This window comes from Pezoporus flaviventris, unplaced genomic scaffold (assembly GCF_033815535.1).
Source record: "Pezoporus flaviventris isolate CSIRO_AGI_PZ_B2104156 unplaced genomic scaffold, CSIRO_AGI_Pfla_v1 ptg000035l, whole genome shotgun sequence".
Classification (NCBI taxonomy): Eukaryota; Metazoa; Chordata; class Aves; order Psittaciformes; family Psittacidae; genus Pezoporus; species Pezoporus flaviventris.
The window spans coordinates 4,150,400-4,171,371 of record NW_026892583.1 but is presented as its reverse complement, the minus strand read 5'-3'; the positions used below and the strand labels follow the sequence as shown (position 1 = coordinate 4,171,371).

General features: G+C 42.2%; 1 protein-coding gene across 13 annotated transcripts in view; it reads right to left on the bottom strand.

Annotated features, from left to right (window-relative positions):
* The window catches only part of PHF21A (PHD finger protein 21A), a 131,332-nt gene that overhangs the window by 35,598 nt on the left and 74,762 nt on the right, over positions 1 to 20,972 (bottom strand). Inside the window, exon 1 of one of the 13 annotated variants that reach the window (XM_061462274.1) lies at positions 3,110 to 3,219. The exons of the other annotated variants lie outside the window; for them this stretch is intronic. The gene's annotated coding sequence lies outside the window, so the exon portion shown is untranslated. Of the gene's footprint in view, positions 1 to 3,109; positions 3,220 to 20,972 lie in introns of those variants that run through there. 13 annotated transcript variants of the gene reach the window in all.

Here is a 20,972-nt window from a genome sequence, read left to right as displayed (position 1 = left end):
CCAGATTTCTTGTTGACCCCTTTAAGTTCTGGAAGACTGTTAGAAGGTCTCCCCTAGCCTCCTCTTCAGAGTAAACTGATCTGAATTCAGCAAGCACAGTAGAGCAATCTAAATTAGTAAACTTACTTCATGTTTCAGAAATGATCAACCTAAACAGAAGTCTACTTTCTAATCTGGTAACTCCTCATGTTTTTTAATAACCCAAGTGAAAGGATAGTCATCAACTAATTTTACAGCGTACTACTGCACAGTCACACAGTCCCTTGACTAAAAATGGACCAGCTTCAGCAGGATTCTTGTGCATCCTACAGCTATTCTCACAACTGAGTCACACCTCTCCTCCTCATGAAAGGAAACACACGCAGGTCATGCTCATGCGCTTCATGCATGATCAGAAGCATCAAGCAAGACGATCAGTTTTATTGCACCTCAGAATGCAAAACTTGTTCTTTGTGAACAGAAAGATCTAGATGCCCAAACTATATTGTACAACCACCTGTTGAGTACTCTGATGTTGTCAACAACATCTAATACTTAATTTCCACAGTTGCTTTACACACATCACAAACTTAACAGCAGCAGACAGGCTTTTTTCCTATGTTGTTAACTAAATACTGTTTAGTGCCACTTGAATTAAAGCCCATCACTCACAACATCACATTGGAATTCACTGTTGATCTGTACTTCGTAGGCAGAATGAGTTATCAGAGAAAAAACTCATAGTTTCACTTCACTCAAATGAGATTTGCTCTTCCTAGTCACTCAAGCAGTAGATCAAATAGAGATATTCTGTCCACCTAAAGAAACCTGCTGTACTATTCTCTTTAGTTAACCAAGCATGATCAAACCCAAGAAAAATGCCTGCTTCACAGGGAAGACATCAAATTAAATCACTGTAGAAGACCCAAACTGGTGGTCTTCAACTGTATCAAGGTCTGTGGATGAGACAACACTGACTCTGAGAAACAAAGCAGTGGTTCTTCCTTAGCCTCCCCATCTGAATGCCATGGAGAGGGGGACTTTGTCCCTGTGCTTATTTATCCCAGCACAAAAAGCACCTCACCAAGTAAGGCTGAAACTACTCAACAACTGAAGATGTAGTGAACTTCCAGCTCTCTTAAAAATGCCCAAGAACAGGCACTTTGCCGAAAGAATGGAAAGTGACCTTCTTCACGAGGGATGCAGAGATACTGGAGGCAGGTCAAAGGAAAACCACAAACATAATCAAGGGCCCAACAAACAACGCTGTGTAATGTGAGGCTTACTGAGGCTCAGCATGTCCAGTTATTTGAGGTGACTTCTGAATATAGATATTTATACACAGAAATCTGATGCTGGGAGGGTTTTTAGTTTCTCTGAGAAATGTAAAATGATTCTGTGGCTGCAAGTTGAAGGTAGACCAACTCAACCTTGAAATAAGTCTCAGAGATGGTTAAATGCTGGAACAAACTATAAGAGGCAATGGCCTACCATGGTTTGAAGTCTTTAAGACAAGGTTATACAGCTTTGTAAAGGAAATGCTTTATCTTACGTTTTGGAAGAGACTGCACAGTACGTGTGAGGGGGGGGAGGGATCTAGGAAGCCCCTGCTCATTCTTATCAAGGCCAGTGCAAGTGCCAGCACTGCTCCCAGCATGCCTCTCCAGCAGGCCTGTGTAAAGACAGCCCTGCTCTTCAGAACATGTACATACCCAGAGCACAACCAACCAGATATACTCAGGGTTGGTTTTTTGCTTTCCTCTGAAACACAAGATATTTGCCACGGCCAGACAAAAGAAGCTAGTGAAGCTCATCTTCTTCTTTTGTTGCCTTTTATTCTATGCCTTCTTTACATATTTAGATTCTTCTTGATTTCAGACTTGGAATGGAAAAAAATTTCCCCAGGTCAGACTTGCTGGGATGTTTTTCCCCTTCCACAGCAATGCAGGATGTGGACTGCCTGCTGGGATTAGCTGGGCAAACTTTCCCTTATCAGGGGGACATTGCAAGGGCTGACGCTGCAATCCCTGCTGACATTGCAAGGGCCTTCAGAATAACTGGCAGCTCAATCCACCTTCTGTTTTCTGGAACACAAGGATGTGGAAGACAAAAACTTAGTATCCTGATAACCAAAGTGTCCTTGTTTCCCTGAAGTCAGGAGACATCACACAGGAATACCGGGGTAGAATGGCCTCTAACATGCAGGGAGTTAAACTGATTAATCTCCTTATCCTTTTTGGATATGATGTGTGATATCTTCCCTCTACTAAAGTTTATCAGAGAGCTTTTACAAGAAAAAATAATGTTCATGCCAGATGAACAACAAAAAAGTATTTTATGAACATGGTTGCTTTCAATAGGTGTACACAGCACCTAATTTAAGAGACAGGATCAGGCATTAGTACCTAATCTCAAATGATGTATGCAATTTCAAATTTCAGTTAGTTCCTGGAATGTGAACCCCAGGAGCTGTTCTTGCTCCCATCAGAACTCTTCTCTATGAAAGCTTAATTCCTTGGTATCAAAACACCTTAGGATGGTGCCATCGCTTCTTCCTGCAAGGTAACAGTTACGGCAAGGCGGAGACATGAAGAAGCTATGCACACAACACAAAGGTTTTCCTGGCTTTGATGGACACCTCCCAGGAAAATGCATTTGAGACCTGCTGTATCAATATGGACAGTATCCAGCATGAAAAAAAGTACTAAGAGAGACCACATAAGGGAATGTAAACATTCCTATCCATAAGGTCATACTACTTCTTCACAGTGTGCGTGCTTGTTTGACAGCTATACTGTCATAATTTTATACCGTTAAACCTCTGCTCTAGGGTTTATAAAAGATCAGAGCACTTGTCACTCTCAGTGCAGGTAGAGTGAGATAGAGTGGTTGAGCAGTTCATTCTTCTTTCTAATTACACTCCATTAACCTTCCACATGAGAGCCCCCCTGTGCTTTCATACCAGCAGCACCAACTGGCTGTGCTTGATAAGGCTCAGCAGAGGCTGCAAGACCAGCACGTGTAACTAAAGGCACACTTCAGCATTGCAGACTTAGCAGAAGCTGGGCTGAAGCTGCAGTCATACGCAGCTAAATTACACACAGATGGACACCAGCCTCACCCTACCCACCTTCCTCACAGCTCTACGCCTTGAACTTCATAGAGACATATCTGAAAGCCAAATGCAGAACTAGGGAATTATTCTCTATAGGGCACTGAACGGTTACCATGCTTTCACCTCACTGCGGAGACCTGCCAAGAGAAATGCATTTAGAGCATTAAAGCATGCAGGGCAATAGAAAAGAAGTTGTCGTTACATTATAATTAGATCATGTTAGTGTATGCAGCCAGAGTACAGAGAAAGAAAATGACTTTGGAAATGTAAATCTGCTTTAAATGCACTTTTAGTATCCGGGGTTGTTTGTTGTATGTTCTGAAGACCACACTGTTAACAAACAGCATTATATTTATCTATAACCTTCTCAACGGTGACCACGTAAATGATAGGCTTTTCTAAAAAGAGAGACTTCTTCGATTAATAATGTATTCTATGGGAGTTTTCAAGTCAGTGCCAGGAAAGCTATTTTCCATGTGCACAAAGGTAGATTAGCATTTGTGTATACTGAATAACAGCCCAGCACATGCTTACACAGATAAAAGGGAAACAAATTTGGAAGGAGGGATTGTAAACAATCTGGAACAGAATCCAACTTATTTTTTAAGATAAATGAAACACTACAAAACCTGCACTTTCAAATGACATTTTATACTATCCATCAGGATTTTTAACCATTTCAAATGATTTTGCAGCATAAAGTTGTATCTGCAACTGGCCTATATAAGTGAGTGATGGCGATACTCTTTTTGCTATTACCTCCATTATCCTCTCCCACCCCTCTCCTGTTTGTTTAATGTACTGTGATACTCGCACCTGCATGCATTTCCATAAATAAATATAACTTACTTCTTTTCTAGGGTAAGATTCCCAACCTTCAGCTAATATTTTGAAATGAGCTGCTCTTTTCTAAGTCTTCGTAACTTTGAAGTGTCAAACAAAATCTGCTTGTGCTACAAGCCAAGCTACAAATCCAGCCCCATCCTTGTCCAGAATGGAACAGAGTCCTGGCAAAGATCCCCTCCAGTGCAAAGGAAGCAGAGGTGGTAAATGCTGCTACTGAACCTACCTGAAGTACCCTGAGGAGACTTGGTTTTCTGAGTGATCACTGAAGACCTTTAACATAAGACCTGTTTTTTATCTCTGAGTAATTTCCTAGTAGATTTTGGCCCACCTTTCCCAAATTTTCCTAAATTTAATGTAAAGATGCCGATTCAGTCTTTAATGCAATTTGACTTGTGCCATCTAAGCCCATAATACGTGATGTAAATCCGGAATTCATGGATGTGACCGAACACAGTAATTCCAAAACTGTCAAGCTGCTGAGGTTGCCTCAGGAAAGCTGAACAGTCAGAGGGCAGTCAGTTCTTCCCTCTGATAGGCTTGCTCAAAGTGCACACAAAAGGACCTTTGTAACAATAATTCCTTGGATGAACAATGAACGCTGTTGTTGGGATGCATCTGATATCAACATAAGATGCGGGATGAATTTTGCCAGGTATTATTTCTCCCCTAAAGATCATGTTTGCTCTCAAACCTAATAAATTTGAAACAAATGTGATCGAGGGTTGAATAAAATTACCTAAAGCATCCGTATCTCTTGTTTTGTGAAAGTGTATCTATAGTGCTTCAAGGTAATGAAATCTTGTTTGAGCTGGGATTAAAATTTGTCAGGACAGTGCAGTGAAGAAAGGCAGAACCACATTTTTATGCCACACTTACCTCATAACTTCTGTAAGGAAGAATTCTGGATTTATGTACACATGAATGGTACTTAATGCCCCTACAACTTGCTCACTCACCTTTTTTTGAAGTACACTATAGAACTGTGACTGAAAGCTCCGAAACTCCTGTGTTGAAACCGCTTTCAGAGTAAAGCATTGCAGAGGGGCTTCCACTTCCCTGAGCAGCCAGCCATGGCTGCTAACATCATTCGGAATACTGCATTAGGACAAGTGGGCCAACTCACCTCTAAAGAGTGCAACACTGCAGTCGATGGGACCTTTTTGCAACTAATCACCTGAGAAATGTGCCTCTTCAGAACTTTCTTTGTTCTTTTTCCCAACACCTCTCAGGGAATTAGAAGGAAACATTTTGCTCTACATTGGCTCACCATTCTGTTTTTACATAAGACCTGTCAAAAGTAAGGCAAGTACTTTCCTTTTTTATTACATCAATAAAGAAGATCTCTTGAGGGTTTCTGGAGGGCCATGAGGTGAGTGAACAGATCTTTTAACCTAGCACATCCAGAAACATGCAGTGTGGTCAAGGACTCCAGGAACAGAACTGCTGAGGCTTTTTAACCTGTTGTTCTAATAATCCTTGAAGGCTGAGTGACTGTTGACATTACAAATATAAATGCGAGAGCCCCAGTTTAAATGGTGGGAAGAGAGCCCTTACGCAACTGGCTAAAATTCTCGGGGGGGGGGGGGGGGGGGGGGGGGGAGGGGGTATTTTTGTTATTAGTATTCTGTTAAGACTTTTAAAGACAGTCTGGGAATGCTACAGATGTAAAATGAACTCTGAGGAAGCCTTTGATGAATTCCTGTAATTGTCCAAGGAGTTCTCTGTCAAAGAGAGGTAAGAAATAGAAAATAAGCCCTCTCATAATTCCTCTTTATGCGATACTAAACATACATAACAAGTGTGCTTTTATGGGAGACCACAATTTCTTCACTGCTGCAGGCCCATGTGAGATTTAGAAGGCAAATTGACTATTTTTTAAAGGATTAAACAAAAACTACTGTGTATTTTCATCACATAATGAAGTACAAGTTCTTTTTTTTTCACACCATATGCTTGACTTGCTCCTTATTGCAGAGAACATGCAATATATTGCCGGATGAACACATTTCATGCTACAAACCGGTCTGACTAGCTAAACCTGCACTCAGAGCTACCAGACAGTGTTAGTGAAGCTCAGAAGTATTATTCCATTGGCCTTCACACAGCATGTGTTGCATCACAATTCAGCTGTGAATATGTTTGGAAGCGTTAGCTCAGAACACAGGGACTTCTAAACCCAGCACCAGCAGGTCCCTCTGAGTTATCTCTATCAGACCTGTCTCTAGGAGCCGTACATCACAAAACAGTAGTTTTCCTCCCCATGGTTTCACACTGATGGGTTTATTTCATTTCTTTTTAAAGAAAGCACATGTTGCACTGTTGAGAAAGGCTGAAAGATTACAGAAACCTAGCAACTGAAACCCAGGCTGGCAGAGCAAAGCCATCTCTTGCTTTGCGTCTTCAGGTCTGCTAACTTCACCCATACTGGGATCTCTAGCTCTGTTACTAGCCTAGAGAACTACCTTAATGCTGCACTGTCTTTGCAGCCAGAGTCTAATTAAGTTTCATACACATAACGTCATACAATCATAGAATGGTTAGGGTTGGAAAGGACCTATGAGATCATCCAGTTCCCTTTTAAATTCCAGTCTGTAAAAATAAGCTTCTTCCTTAGGTAAACCTCCACAAAATAAGAAGCAGAAGGAGAGCTTCAACATCAGGGAGCAGGTAGGGGGGCCATTAGAAGAAGAAAGCAGCTGAGGTAACATTTTCCCTCCTATTACCTCTGAATAAACCAAACTGACACAGAAATGCAGGGGGCTTTAGGGAAAAAAGCTTGAGGGTTTCCTTCTGTTTTCTAACAAATATGACAGGGCACATAGTCAAGAAAATAGGGCATGTTTGTTTGTTTTGATAAAGCTATCCTCTGTTGGATTTCATCTGCAGTTGGGGCAGGATGTAAGCAGAAGAAAGAGGCTTTTAAAAGATCTATACTGCACACACACACGTCAGTAAATATACACAAGGGCAAGTAAGTAAGTAGTGATCTAACTTTATGTCAAAAAAAGAAACACTGTGAGCAAAGGCTGAGAAAATATGAACCAACCGCAATAAAAATGTCAGTGTGTGATGGGTGTCGCAGAAATAAAACACACCAACAATGTAAAGGGTTTAATGTGCAAACAGGAACACTTGACTGGGCTCTCTATAGGCAGCATTCTTGACAAGCAGAGTAGGATTTTCATGGTAATTGTCTGGAGGATCATATAAATGTGTTCATATCAAAAGCACACTTAATCCAAAACACGTTTGTCAGCTTGCATAGGAAGACAGTCAAGCTGTCATCGACTGTGAGGAAGCTCCGAAGAAAACAAAAAACAAGCTCAAAAAGCCCCATCAGGAAACACAGAAAGGAGTAAAAAGAAACAGGTTCACACAAGCAAAGGACACTCACAGACAATGTAAAGCTGAACCAAAAAGTAATGAAGTCTGACAAGCAACAATCAGTCCTTTCTGACTGGCAGGAGAAAGCACTGTGTTTTATCAGATTGCCTTGGAAAAGAGGACACACTTCTGGTCACACAAGCCCCATTTAAAGCCCCTTCTCACACATCAGGCCTATGCCCAGAGGGATGTCTGAGGTGACACGAGCAGTGCAAGGCCTGGGGTGTTAGAAATAACTCTCATTGGAGAAATGAAGTCCACGCTTTGTATATACACATGCAAATAGTGACCAGCAAACCATGCTCGATTTAACCCCACAAACCCACAGTCTTAATTGCACAAGTGGCTTGTAGGCTGTGCCGGCTGGCCAGCCTGCAGAAACCTCCTGAAATATTTACTACATGCAAGTGATATGTAAATAGTAATAATAACTTAGTGACCTTTTCCTGCTCTGCATTTCAAATGTATTTATTAGGAGCTAGACAAATACCGCAGGCTTGTAGCGTTCTGCCTCCACATTCCTCATCTTCCTCTTCCAGTTTACCAGAGCAATGAGGGAAGAGGAGTTTTTCCTCCAAGCTTTTAATGCTCCCAGCACAGATTCTCACGCTCTCTCTCTCAACTGGAGGATCCATCTTTTAGCACAGGGCCAGACAGTGATTTCCTCCTTCAATTTAAAGCAGATCAGTGACCCATATTGCTGGAGAAACCACACCAGCAGCGGAGGCTACAGAGGCAGCTGCTTTCAGGCCAGCAACAGCATGCTCAGCATGAACAGACTGTACTAACATTTTTCTCCCACACACAAAACCAAACTGTTCCTGTGCCCCCTTTGTGCTGACGGAGCCTGTCTCTTGCTTGATGAGCAAGTCACTGATTTAGAAAGCCATTTCTCAACTGATTTTGGAGATCCACGGTCATGCAGAACGGGCGGCGCTGGTTCGTATTCAGTGGCGATTTCAAAGGTTCTTTGTCCTGGAGAGGAGACAGGACCATTCACCAGCAGGCAGAAGTGCTGAGCACACAGCTGGAGCGTGCGGGGGGAAGGGAAACGGTGCATGATTCTGCAGTTCTACCTGTTAAATCCATGCAGTTTTGAGCAGTGACCCCTTGGCACTGCCACTGCTTTGCAAGTGAAAACTTTAACATGCTTGCTAGACTTACTCAGCTGTTTTTTCTTCCCAGAGGAGAGAGGACAAGCGCAGGGAAATGTGAAGCCACACGCACGTGCTACATAATTGGTTTTCAGCGCCTTGCAGCGCACATGATTTGCAGTAACACGCTCTGCACCTCCTTACTAGTTAGCAGCCCAATCCAAGACAAATACATCAAGAGAGAGAGGAAAAAGCTGTGCACACAATTAACCACACAAGCTTGGTTTTTTTTACCATGATGCTCACATTTTTGCTACTACCCAGCTGCTAGATATTGAACAGAAAATAGGGCGCACTCTAACAACAGGCCACAAGGCATAAAACCAGTAAGAAACCTTTCTGCTTAGCTCTTCCCAGGGCTCTCACTTGTACTAGGAAAACGTCACTTTGATGCCCTGTTTGCATTCCATTTCCAACAACAAGGAGGAGGATGGAGGTCTCTGGTTTCTATGACAACCCAGATGGGCCACAATACAAGATACTTACAAACGTTCCACCGCGGGGATGCCAGATCAAATTAAGCCTGAGTTTACACTACTTCAGAGAAACTAAAATGAAAGAAAAAACCCAAACAAAACATGAATGTCAGAGGAAGGATGACATTTCCTCAGCACACGGTGAAAGAATCCTGAAAGTAGATGATAAAGAAAGGAGGGATTTTTCCCTGCTAAAATAAATAATAATGTCAACGCAAACAAACCAAACCCCTCATTTACATGAGTAAACGTTTTCATTAAAACTGGGCTACCGGGAAATTACCAGCAGACACTAAAAGCAAAAAGGAGGCCCTCAAAATAACATGATTTTATTAATTCACTTAACTCATTATAAACTGGCAAATCCGGCATCCCACCGTTTTGAAGGGCTTGTTTAATGCCCTGAGTTATATTCTCAGATAGGGTTTTTCTGTTGTTTATCCCTAATTTGGTCTTCTGTGACATTTTGCAGCAGATACTCAGGTGCAGAAAACACTCCACGTTCTACCTGAAGGTGCGAGGTATTTCAGTAACAAAACCACCAACATTTACTGTGTGCTCTTAGTAGCACAACGGGTCACCTATTACAATGGTGAGGTGAGATGACTTCCCAAAGGCACTGACTCAGTGTGCTGGGCAGCTGCAACAGGGAAGCCACTTTAGGCAACAGGAACAGAACACCTTCTGAAGAAACACCTGTAAAAGCTTTTTGCAAGCTCTTCAGATGTGACATACACAGATGTGGTTCCCAAAACAAACCCAGATAAACAATTTCTTAGTAAATGTATATTTTAAGCCACATTATTTTGGTTTTTTTAAATCTGATACAAACTGGGTATTGTCTTCTCTTTTTAGTCACTGCCCTATTTCGTGTTACTCACCTTTCTTTCAACTTAATCACCAGGTAGTTAATAGCCTTCATTAAATACATGATAGGCAGCGAGGCTAACAGTAAGACATATAACCATGGACTTTCAGAAGCTTATGTTCTTTGGGGAGAGGAGAGGCAGAAGAGGAGAGAAAGGCTTAACAGCTGTGCCTAGTCAAAATAATCCAAAATTAGAGGGACTGTAACATTTAAAATTGGAACAGAGAGCCTTGAAATCCGGGTCTGTGCAGATATCTTTAAACACTTTATTAAAAACCACAGACACTTCATAGAGCAGCACTGCTAACCAGTACTATTTACACAAGGACTAGTCAGCCTGGCTTGCAAGTGCCTCCTCATCACCCAGGAGAACAGGCACCCTTCGCACCATCAGCTGTGCCTCCTCCTGGGGCCGGAGCCTATTCCCCTATTTAATATACAACCTGAGGACTGTGGATTTAGGGAATGTGCCTGGGGTGGGCACACACCCAGGTTGGCACCTGCCTGTCTCCCTGCTTCTCGGCACTCCTCTTCCTTCCCCTTCCACCCCAAGTCTTCCTGTTTAAAGCTGTCTACCCTGCAATCATCACAGCACGATGTATGGGGTGAGGGAGCATAGCAGAGCAGGCAGCTTGTGTTCCTGACATGCCAAATGCCACCCATGCTCCTGTCAGCAACAGCACGCGGAGACAGAGATACACACTGCGGTGAAGGTACCAGCAGAAGTGCTCTGGGGATTTGAAAGGAGCTCCTGCAGAATGACCGGAGTGCCTCAGTAGTGAGGGGGGTGAAATATCACATCTGTAATACAGACTAAAATACCTGAAGACTGCTCAGCTAGCGGGAATTAACTGGTAGTGATGAATCAGGACGGAGAAGTGTGACTAAGGACACAGCTGGACACGACTGGCTTTAAACTCAGACTACACTGCTTAAACTTTGTCTATAGTCACATCATATATTCAGCCTGGAAAAGAGAAGCTGCGTGGAGACCTCACAGCAGCCTTCCAATACATGAGGGGGCCTATAAGGATGCCAGAGAGGGACTCTTCATCAGGGACGGTAGCGACAGGACAAGGGGTGATGGGTTCAAACTTAAATGGGAAGTTCAGGTTAGATACAAGGAAGAAGTTCTTTACTGTGAGGGTGGTGAGGCTCTGGCACAGGGTGCCCAGAGAAGCTGTGGCTGCCCCATCCCTGGCAGTGTTCAAGGCCAGGTTGGACGGGGCTTGGAGCAACCTGCTCTAGTGGAAGGTGTCCCTGCCCATGGCAGGGAATTGGAACTAGATGATCTTAAGGTCCTTTCAATCCCAAACCTTTCTGTGATTCTCTATAACTGCTACCTGTGTTTCACATACAAAACAGAAGACAAAGAAGGGCATGATGAAAAAGAGAATTTGTGAAGTGTTGATGCTTACTAGAATTCTAACAGTTTAATGGGAAGAAGAGAATGAACCAGAGATAACAGCAGGAAGGAGCTGTAAGTTGCAAGGAAAGCTGCTTGATGTCACACAGTTAAAGTTACTCTATACATAACGTGGTGTACATATCAAGAGATTAGGTCAAAAAGCCAGGCCAGTGGATTCCTCTCACAGACTCTATTGCCAATCACATAGCCCAGACATTTCAAAGCATGAACTTTCACTCTGCAGCGATACAGAAGAAGGTTGTACTCACAAATTGCACAGCATCATCTTTTCCACCAGGTCTTTCAACCATCAACCATTAATTCCATGCAACTACAGCACCTTAACTCCTTGCTGACCCCTACAAGAATACTTTCTTAAAAAAAAATATACACAAAAAAGATAAAAAGACAAAACTCGAAACCAAACAGAAAAAAGTCCACAGCAAAAGAAAACTGAAACCAGGGAACCAACAAAACCCACAGATCCCAAACATGGATGAACACTACAGTTTTGAGGAAACTCAGCAACATAAATCTTCATTAACAAGGAGTTATAGCTGCCTGGTGCTCCTGCTGACTATGAAACTCAGTGAATCTCAACATCTGAAACTAAGAAAGTGTTCAGAGTACACAGGTACTCTGCAGATTAGCTGTGCCCTCTTGGGATCCTCATGCTCTGGCTATAATCAACACTAAGTACTATGGAATGTATGTGCAGTCTTCCAGCACCTCAGCTGACCATAGCACAGGTATCCTCCTATCTTCAGAAAAGCCATCTCCACTGTGTACCTAGGATGGTATTCAACTCTTCTAATACTGTAATTAACAAATCAACCTTTGGTTCCATGTGTAGTCAATGGACAGCTGGGTGGCTGGGTAAGTGCTGCTCAGCCTGTGCCCTGCCTTCACTAATTCTGGGCAGTTTCGACTACTTTTTACACAGCTGATATCAGAAACCCTGAGCTGACTCCCTAGAACATCTCTTCCTCAACTCCACAGACCCTTCTTTTACTGCCCTGTTACCTTATGCATCTACTGCTGTTTGACAGCATAACTTACTCTGCTCATCATTAAAAACAGCAGCACACTTACCCTGCACCTTGCTGCTGAGAGCAGCAGTCACTTAACAGCTGCATCTCCTGATGCTAACGCAGGCGCTACAGCTCAGCACCTCTGCCCTTGCTGACATCCACTGTTTCACAAATACCACCCACATCTTCCTCTCCGACTGACAGTTTTCAATTAGAGCCGAGTGACTGTTCTCAGCGTGTTCATAGCTCAAAATGTGCTTTCTCTACTTTGCAACTATAAAACGCTTGTGCTCCCGATTTGGCATAATTTCTCTGAATCAAAGAATATTACCACTTCCTACCAACTTCGCCACAGTGGAATGACTCAGAGCAGATCTCCCCGGGGATATCTGTGTCTTGCTTGTTTGATTCTGAACACAATGGAGAAATAAAAGGGTTATCTCATAAAGTGTCTAAGAAATCCCCTTAAAAACAGCTCAATATTAACAACTTAGAATTCTGTTTTGACTTACTTCAGGTAAGGGCCCTACTAGAAATGTGGAGAGGGACTTTTTACAAGAGCATGTAGTGACAGGATAAGGGGGAATGGCTTTAAGCTGAAAGAGGGGAGGCTTAGATTAGACATTAAGAGGAAGTTCTTCCCTGTGAGGGTGCTGAGGCGCTGGCGCAGGGTGCCCAGAGAAGCTGTGGCTGCCCCATCCCTGGCAGTGTTCAAGGCCAGGTTGGACGGGGCTTGGAGCAACCTGCTCTAGTGGAAGCTGTCTCTGCCTGTGGCAGGGGGTTGGAACTGGATGAGCTTTAAGGTCTTTTCCAACCCAAACCAGTCTGGGATTGTATGATAATATTAAAGTATTTGCAAGTAATTCCTACAGACTGGCTCCAGCATCAAAGGAACCCTAAGAGGGAATTCTGCTGAACTTCATTTTCTTCAAGGACCCAAAATATTATTGGGAAACCTGTGTTACAATTTCTAATGCTACATTTTCAATGTATGTATTGGAACACACTGTGTTTCAGCCAGAACTGACACACTTGGGTGGGGAAATCAAAAAAGTAGATGATCTTTCCTGGATTATTAAAGTACACGAGACTAGAGAACTAAAAATCACTCTTCCATTGCCTTGACATTATGATTATACTGAAATAGAGCAAATCACCTGCACAAGAAACTAAAGCAACATGTTGTTTAGGAGCTGGTAAATGGTAATTTTAGAACTGAACCAGTATTATCAGTCTGGAAGTTAACACAAGAGATTAAATAAATTAGATCACCTCTGCTAAATACACATTCAGCAAAACCACATAAAATACATCAAAGTTTGCTGAACAGAACGGGATGAAGGGTATAAAAAGCAGATAACTTCCCTGCTTCTAACAGGCTTTTCACAAACAGATTAAAGCCAAAATATATTAACATTTATAAAACCAAAAGTAGTTAAAAGGCCGCTTTTACGTGCCAAAACATTTAAGTGATTGCGCCTGTAAAATGCATCCTTCCTTTAGATTCGACATTTCAGAGGTATCAAATCAATGTTCGTGTTTTCAGCTATGTGGTATCTTGATAACACTGATACCAGACTGATGTTCCTGTTTGCAGCTATGCAAAGCCCTAACAACGCTGACCAAGTAAGTATTGCTTGAGGAAAGGTGAATACTTTTGGTGCTGTATGTTATTCAAAACCCAATTATAGTACCAAACTCCTCTGCCTATTGTGTTCTGCTGTTCTTCCATATCTACGCGCTTATACCATGTATGTGCACACAGGAAAAACGTATGATCTCAAAAACTGCTCTCCACAAATGTTTCTGTATTAATTTCCAATTAATTAGGGTTGGAATGGTCTCTGAAAGTAAGAAAGCTGAACACTAGCAATCTGTCAGTGCAAACCAAGCCCTAAAGATAAGCTCATGCTGTTCAAAGCACTGGTTGTTCTGTACATCCTGGAAGAATATGCACTCATCAAGTGTGTTTGCACAATCAGACTCAAAATTACTTTAACAGAAGAACATGGAAGTTAGCAGCAGGAACCCTGACATCCTCAAGACCTGGTCTTCCAAGAAACGACCCACACTCCATGCACATAAAAAGGTATTTCACATTAAACCCTTCCAAAAGACCCCCCCCCCAAAAAAAAAAACTTGCACAAAGTTTTGCATCATTTAAACTGCGCTGAAACAGCCACAAAACTAAAAACATCACCTCGCAAATTTAGCTGTCTTACACAGAATGAGAATAGTGAAGAAACAAAGACAAAATAAGAAAACCCAAACCAAAACCAACCAATAAAACCCCAAACCAAGCTAGAATATATAAAAAGCATCTCTTCTGCATCACTTTTCTAGTGACCAAGCCACGAGACTGGCTAACAAATAACTTAGTTAATTCAGTTAGTATAAAACTTTCTTTTATGCAAAAGTCGCTGAGGAAATGGCTGTTTTAACAGCAAAACGCCATACTCTTCCTTCAATTTCTAAACCCATAACAAATCGGGGATTACACTGACATACGTCACTGAAAGCCGTTACTACCATAACAAGTGTGTTGTCCCCCGTCCCGTCCCCCCCTGTATCAGCAGATACGGTGCGTACCACGGCGCTGGTGTCCTGCAGCAGCACGGGGTGCGGAGGATGCAGAATTCCACCGTTATCCCAGAGGGGCAGGACCAGGCTCGCGGCCCGAGGACCGCTGACCCCGGTACCCACCACGCGCGGGAGCCCGCCGCGGCGGGAGTGAACGGGCGCCACCTTGCGGGGCTGGTGGGCACCGCTCCGCGCTCTCCCTGTCGGCTCTCACCCGGCATTAGCGGAGACGGCAATTTGCAGCTATGTATTAATGAGATACAACCCACCGCCGTTAAATCCGTCAGAGATTCCCAGCTCTCAAAGGCCATCTAAATCTGTCCGTAGTGAAACTGAAGCGCTACGGTTACGCTGTAAAGTTTTCATTCGCTAAATCTCTTACCTAAGCTGTTTGTTCCCAGGCTGAGCTCTGTGTCAGCACCAAACCTTTATAGAGCACGGTGTTATTTACTCCTCATGCACGCATTGCAAAGGCTCTGGCTGAAGACCCAACAAGACTTTAGAGATTTCCATTGCCAATCCCACTCCAGCTGCTCTGCGCTGCTCCAGCGGCTCCAAACAGCTGTAAAGCCAGTAGGAACAGCAGCCCAAGCACTCCATACATCAAGGCAAGGGGCCCTCCCCAGATGTGGCACAGCTAGCATACCAGCTCAGGCATTACTCACCATCAAGCACATCCAAACCAGAACTTTACACCTGCTCTCAGACTTAACCATGAGGTCTTGTGGCCAAAGGAGCCACAGCCAAACAGAATGTCTGGCAAAAGGCTTCGGGGCTCCTCTAACCCAGAGCAAAGACCAGTCTAGTTTCATCTGTCCTCAAATGACAACATAGCCGACACATACATACGTATGTGTATGTATGTATATATATATATATATATATATAAATAAATAAAGGCAATGTGTGTATGTATGTGTATATATATATATAAATAAATAAAGGCAATGTCAGCAAACTACTATTACTAGAAATCTGGTTCTTCATTTCTGAGTTGTGGCACAGGATGATTTAAACATGCTCTGTATTACATACACGGTCCAAGGTGCCTGAAAACAAACACTAATTCCCACGTGTCTGTAACAGCAGTCTGTCTACATCCGTGTAACAAAAAGCTTTTCATGTTCAGGTCTAGCAGACACCTAAGCCCAACAGCCAGGTGTTCCTGCTCCGGCAGGGGGATTGGACTAGATGATCTTTTGAGGTCCCTTCCAATCTCTAGCATACTGTGATACTGTGATCACCTATTTCAAATCCCCTGCCATGGGCAGGGACACCTCACACTAGACCATGCCACCCAAGACCATCTTTTGAGGTCCCTTCCAATCTCTAGCATACTGTGATACTGTGATCACCTATTTCCAATCCCCTGCCATGGGCAGGGACACCTCACACAAGACCATGCCACCATGTCCAACCTGGTCTTGAACACTGCCAGGGATGGAGCATTCACAACTTCTCTGAGCAACCTGTGCCAGTGCCTCACCACCCTCAAAGTAAAGAACTTCCTTATATCTATACCCTGAACTTCCCCTGTTTTAGTTTAACCCATTGTCCCTTGTCCTGTCGCTACAGAAAATGTACCCACACACTTTGAAAAAACTCTTCCTTTCCTCTTTCATGACATTCGTACTGTTCTCAGGGGAAAACCCCAACTGTCAGTACAACTGTTTAATATACTAAGACTTTAATCTTAACCTGGTCTTCTGTCTGTTCATATTCATAAGCAAAAAAAACCACAGCCTTTAACACATGGAAGACCTATGCTAAACTGATACTGGTGAATGCAAAAAGACTGAAAACAGTAAACTTTTCTTCCTTCAATCTGCGTCTGAACACTGAAGGAGGGTTATGCTACCAGAACTTTTACATACAACTAGAATCACATGAAAAGGAAGTTAAACAAGGGAGGAGCAAGGAATTTAGCTAAAAATAACAACACAGTAATTTAAAAATGTATCAGAACAGGGGGAATCAAACAGAAATGTAACATTTTTTCAGTCTCACCTCAGGTCAAGAGCATTTCTCTGCCTAAACAAGCAGCACTTCCGGAAGAACTCATGGAAACAGAGGTTTTAAAGATGAGAATGCCGGATGCTGAACATAATATTCTGCTAAATCGTTTTCCTGGATACTGCTGGAAATCACTGACTGAAGAGCCTTCCTCCAGCAACCTTCTTTCAGGAAGCTCCTGTTTTTCTTACAGTGCATTAGTGATTTTTGGAGGTGTTATTAATAATTAAACTTTTCTTTTAAAATTATTCATTAATATTAACTTTGTCTGAAATCTTCCTGGAAGCTAATACCTTTAACAGAAATAAAGCAGTAGAAATACACTAACCACAATAGTTAAATAAAAGGAAGTATTTAATTTGAGACAGAAGTTACTTCTTGTAAATTCACTTTCCACAATTCGTACTGGGTAATACAGTAATAATGTTGCACAGAGACATTTCCTGCCTTCACTTTCTACACCTACGAGATACTGAAAAGCAATAGCTATTTACCAACCTAATCTCCTCTTTTGCTTTTGATTCCTTTAAACTAATAGAAGGTAAAGTAAGAGAAGAAAGTAAAATAGTTTACAACACCTTAGGTCCCATTAGTGCAATTCTGCCTAAAGGAAATCCTGATGAATGCCTGAAATCCCATCTCTTCTGCACACTCAGACATCTACCCACATTACTCCGGCAGTGCTTGGCTGCACATGTCCTTGTGGTTGGAGTACTTGCCCAAAAAATGACAGATGACATTAATTTCCTCTTCCAGCTTGAGATAATACAGAAGTACATCTCTTTTTCCCCCAAGAGCTTTCTAAGCGTCTGGTAGTATGTGAACTTGGGCCAGGGACACTTCTTATCTCCTCTTCTTAGTCACAATGTAGAGAAGAACCTAAAATTGCCAGGGATGGAGGAATAAGGGAGAATAAAGAGGAGGAATTTCCCCTGGGAGAGCATGCTTGTCCTGCACCAGCACCTATTTATTTTAATCTTATGTTTGAAACCCCCAGATACCATACAGATGAAGTATTCCCATACAGTCTGCTTTATCAGGACCCCACCTCTTCCACTCCACTGCACACAGACTATAAAATTTCATCTTCTACAATCATTCAGACACTGCCACGTCTCCTCCCTTAGAGCAAACAAAGCTCTGCAAGACATCCTGGGGGCAAACCGCTACCCGGATTCCACTGGGAAGCATGCAACGGCTTCTGCCATTGATTTAGTTGGAGAAACGTGTCTTGAGCCTCTACCTGGAAAAGCTCAATGTTACCTACAGGTTCTATGTGTTCCATTAGAAGAACCAATTTAATATTATTCCTGCGTCTTGTTTGGGTTAATTTATTAAACTCTGTATCAAATATTTCTGGTATTTTGATTTGACTTTCCTCTTGAAATACTGTATACAAAGTAATGAATAAAGACCATACAGAGTGTACTGAGGGGAACTGGGTTCTTCTCTAATATCACAGCTCTGCATTCTGGTCTGCAAAACCCACTCTACAAGCTACAAGTAGAAAACTGAACATTAAATTGTTTAAAGCTGTTCAAGTTAGTCTCAGCCTTTTTCCTTAAAGACATTTTCTACCCTCGGTTTCCTCAGAAAAAATGAGGTAATTATTTGGGTGTAACTATACCCTACTTCTGCAAATATTTCCTCCCATTTTTTAAGGGGGGAAAAAAGCGCTACAGAAGATGACAGCTTCCAGCAAATAAGTGCTGCCACATGAGTCCAATGGGCCTTCTCAGTTACATTCTGCCTCTAACAGAGTCACTGAGTATTCTCACGTAACTCATGCCTCTAACTGCTGTTCCCCCCCTCCAAAAATCCTCCTCTCCAAATGCTGATAAGAGAACACTTCCCTTTTCTTCATCTCTAATAAGCTGCATGTGTCCAAGCCTGCTTCTTACAGAGATGACAAGTAATAGAGCTCAGTGCAGGGCAATGGCAAGAGTTACAGGACTTGTCACAACTGCAAGACCAATGCGTATCATATGTATCTACAGTAAGAACCCACCTTCACTGGGACAAGATCTCAGTTAAAGCTATGGAAGTCAAACTACACTTTTAATAATGTTCACAGGCCAGTATAAGAGGACAAGGGGAATGGTTTTGAGCTGACAGAGGGTAGATTTAGACCAGACATTAGGAAGAAATTCTCCACTATGAGGGTGCTGAGGCGCTGGCACAGGGTGCCCAGAGAAGCTGTGGCTGCCCCATCCCTGGCAGTGTTCAAGGCCAGGCTGGATGGGGCTTGGAGCGACCTGCTCTAGTGGAAGGGGTCCCTGCCCGTGGCAGGGGGTTGGAACTGGATGAGCTTTAAGGTCCCTTCCAACACAAATCATTCTTTGATTTCCTATTTGAAAGTCAGCTCCTAGAGAGAAATAATGATGTTTTGAAAGTCCAGGCCTATCACTGGGTATCAAGACATTTTCCTAAGTTTGACCTGGGGTACTTCAACACAGTATTATTTTCTTAAATACTCATTTTCAAAGTTCTTCTCATGGCATCAGCTATGTCTTTGATGATTAAAAATTGATGTATTTCCTTTGTGTGCACACTATGAGATACACGTTATATTGTCTGAGGACCTGCAGTTTCTCATTTTAAAGAGTTGGCTTTTGCTTTAACTTCTTGAATACACAGAGAAAAGCTACTCCTCATGTTTTTGAAAGCCTTCTGAAGCATTTCTGGGGTGTCAGCATTCTCATTTGCCATGAGAAGCTCTTTCTGATGAGCTCAGGACTTCAGCTTCAAATCAAGTTAGATCAGAATGACATCAGCTGAATATTAATCAGGGCAGCATGCACAAACAGGTGTGACAAAACCATGCTGTGACTAAGATGTGAAATCCCAATTCATACCAAATCCCCAAAAGAGCCTGCATTTAAGTCCATCCAATAAAAGCAGATAAAAAAACCTATCAAACATATTGAAATGGCAGAATTGTTTGCTAAAAAAGTCATGTGCTGTAGAATCATTCTCTTGAAAAGAATCAAACAGCAAAATACAAACTCTCAGTTTAGTGTAATTTGAATATGGAGAGTTACACATTCACTTCTGGATGCTGACAGCAAAGGCTGTGGTTGCATCCTGCTGATACACACTACTCCATTACTTCTAAATCCCACCTTTCTGGAGGCTCCTCAGCTCCTTCAGCCCTACTGGTTCAGCTGCGGCTGGAATAACACGCACACGTGGCGCATGGAAGGCAAGGACGTAATCTAACAACTGACAGAACAGTACCAAGAAACCACTTCTAACAAATGCTGCAGCAAAAGCACGATGCTGCTGACCTTTGCTTCTAACACAACCCTCTGTCCAGGTATTCAGATAAAGAAGGGAACATCCACCAGTGACATTATAAACAAAACAGGTCATATGGATACAAAGAGAAAGACCTAGACAATGCTGTCACTCTTTATGACTCCTAAACACAAAGATCTATGTGTACCCCTATACCATCAGCTGAGTTAAATCAATTAAAGTCTAAAGGTACATTTTATTCACAGAGGCACAGAGGGAAGTTAGTGAGCTTTGATTGTGAGTTCTCCTTTGAACAGAAAAATCTTCACTTAAACAGCTGGGGTTTAATCTTTTCTGAATTTGGATTTATTTTTTCTTATAACTTTGTAGAAATAAATCTGGTTCTCAGTGGCAGTGAATCTATAAAACACTGCCACAAGAACAGTCCCTACATTTTCAACCTATTTTCACTAATCAGAAAGTAGCTCAGATCAATGTAATTTTAAAGTAAAAATAAACCTAAACATACATTCATTCAAATTATTCACATATAGATCACTACGCTCAATATGATTATTAAATAGATTTTATTCCTTTAATCTCTTCCTATAATTTGTGGCAAGGAGAAGAACGATATTGTATCAGGACACAATACATTTTAAAAAAGATCAGTACCGATGTATTGACTGTGTTGTGTATCTGAGGGGAATGGAGGTTTATGAAGGCATGATTTGCATTTAAATCAGATGTATTAAACAGAGAAGGGCTATCTGATAAGATACTATATATCTGATAACATACTAAAATTGAACTGGTTTTAGTGAACATGTCCTTCAAGATTTTGGAGTTAGTAGATCTTGCCCTTCTTCAGCTGCTTTTTA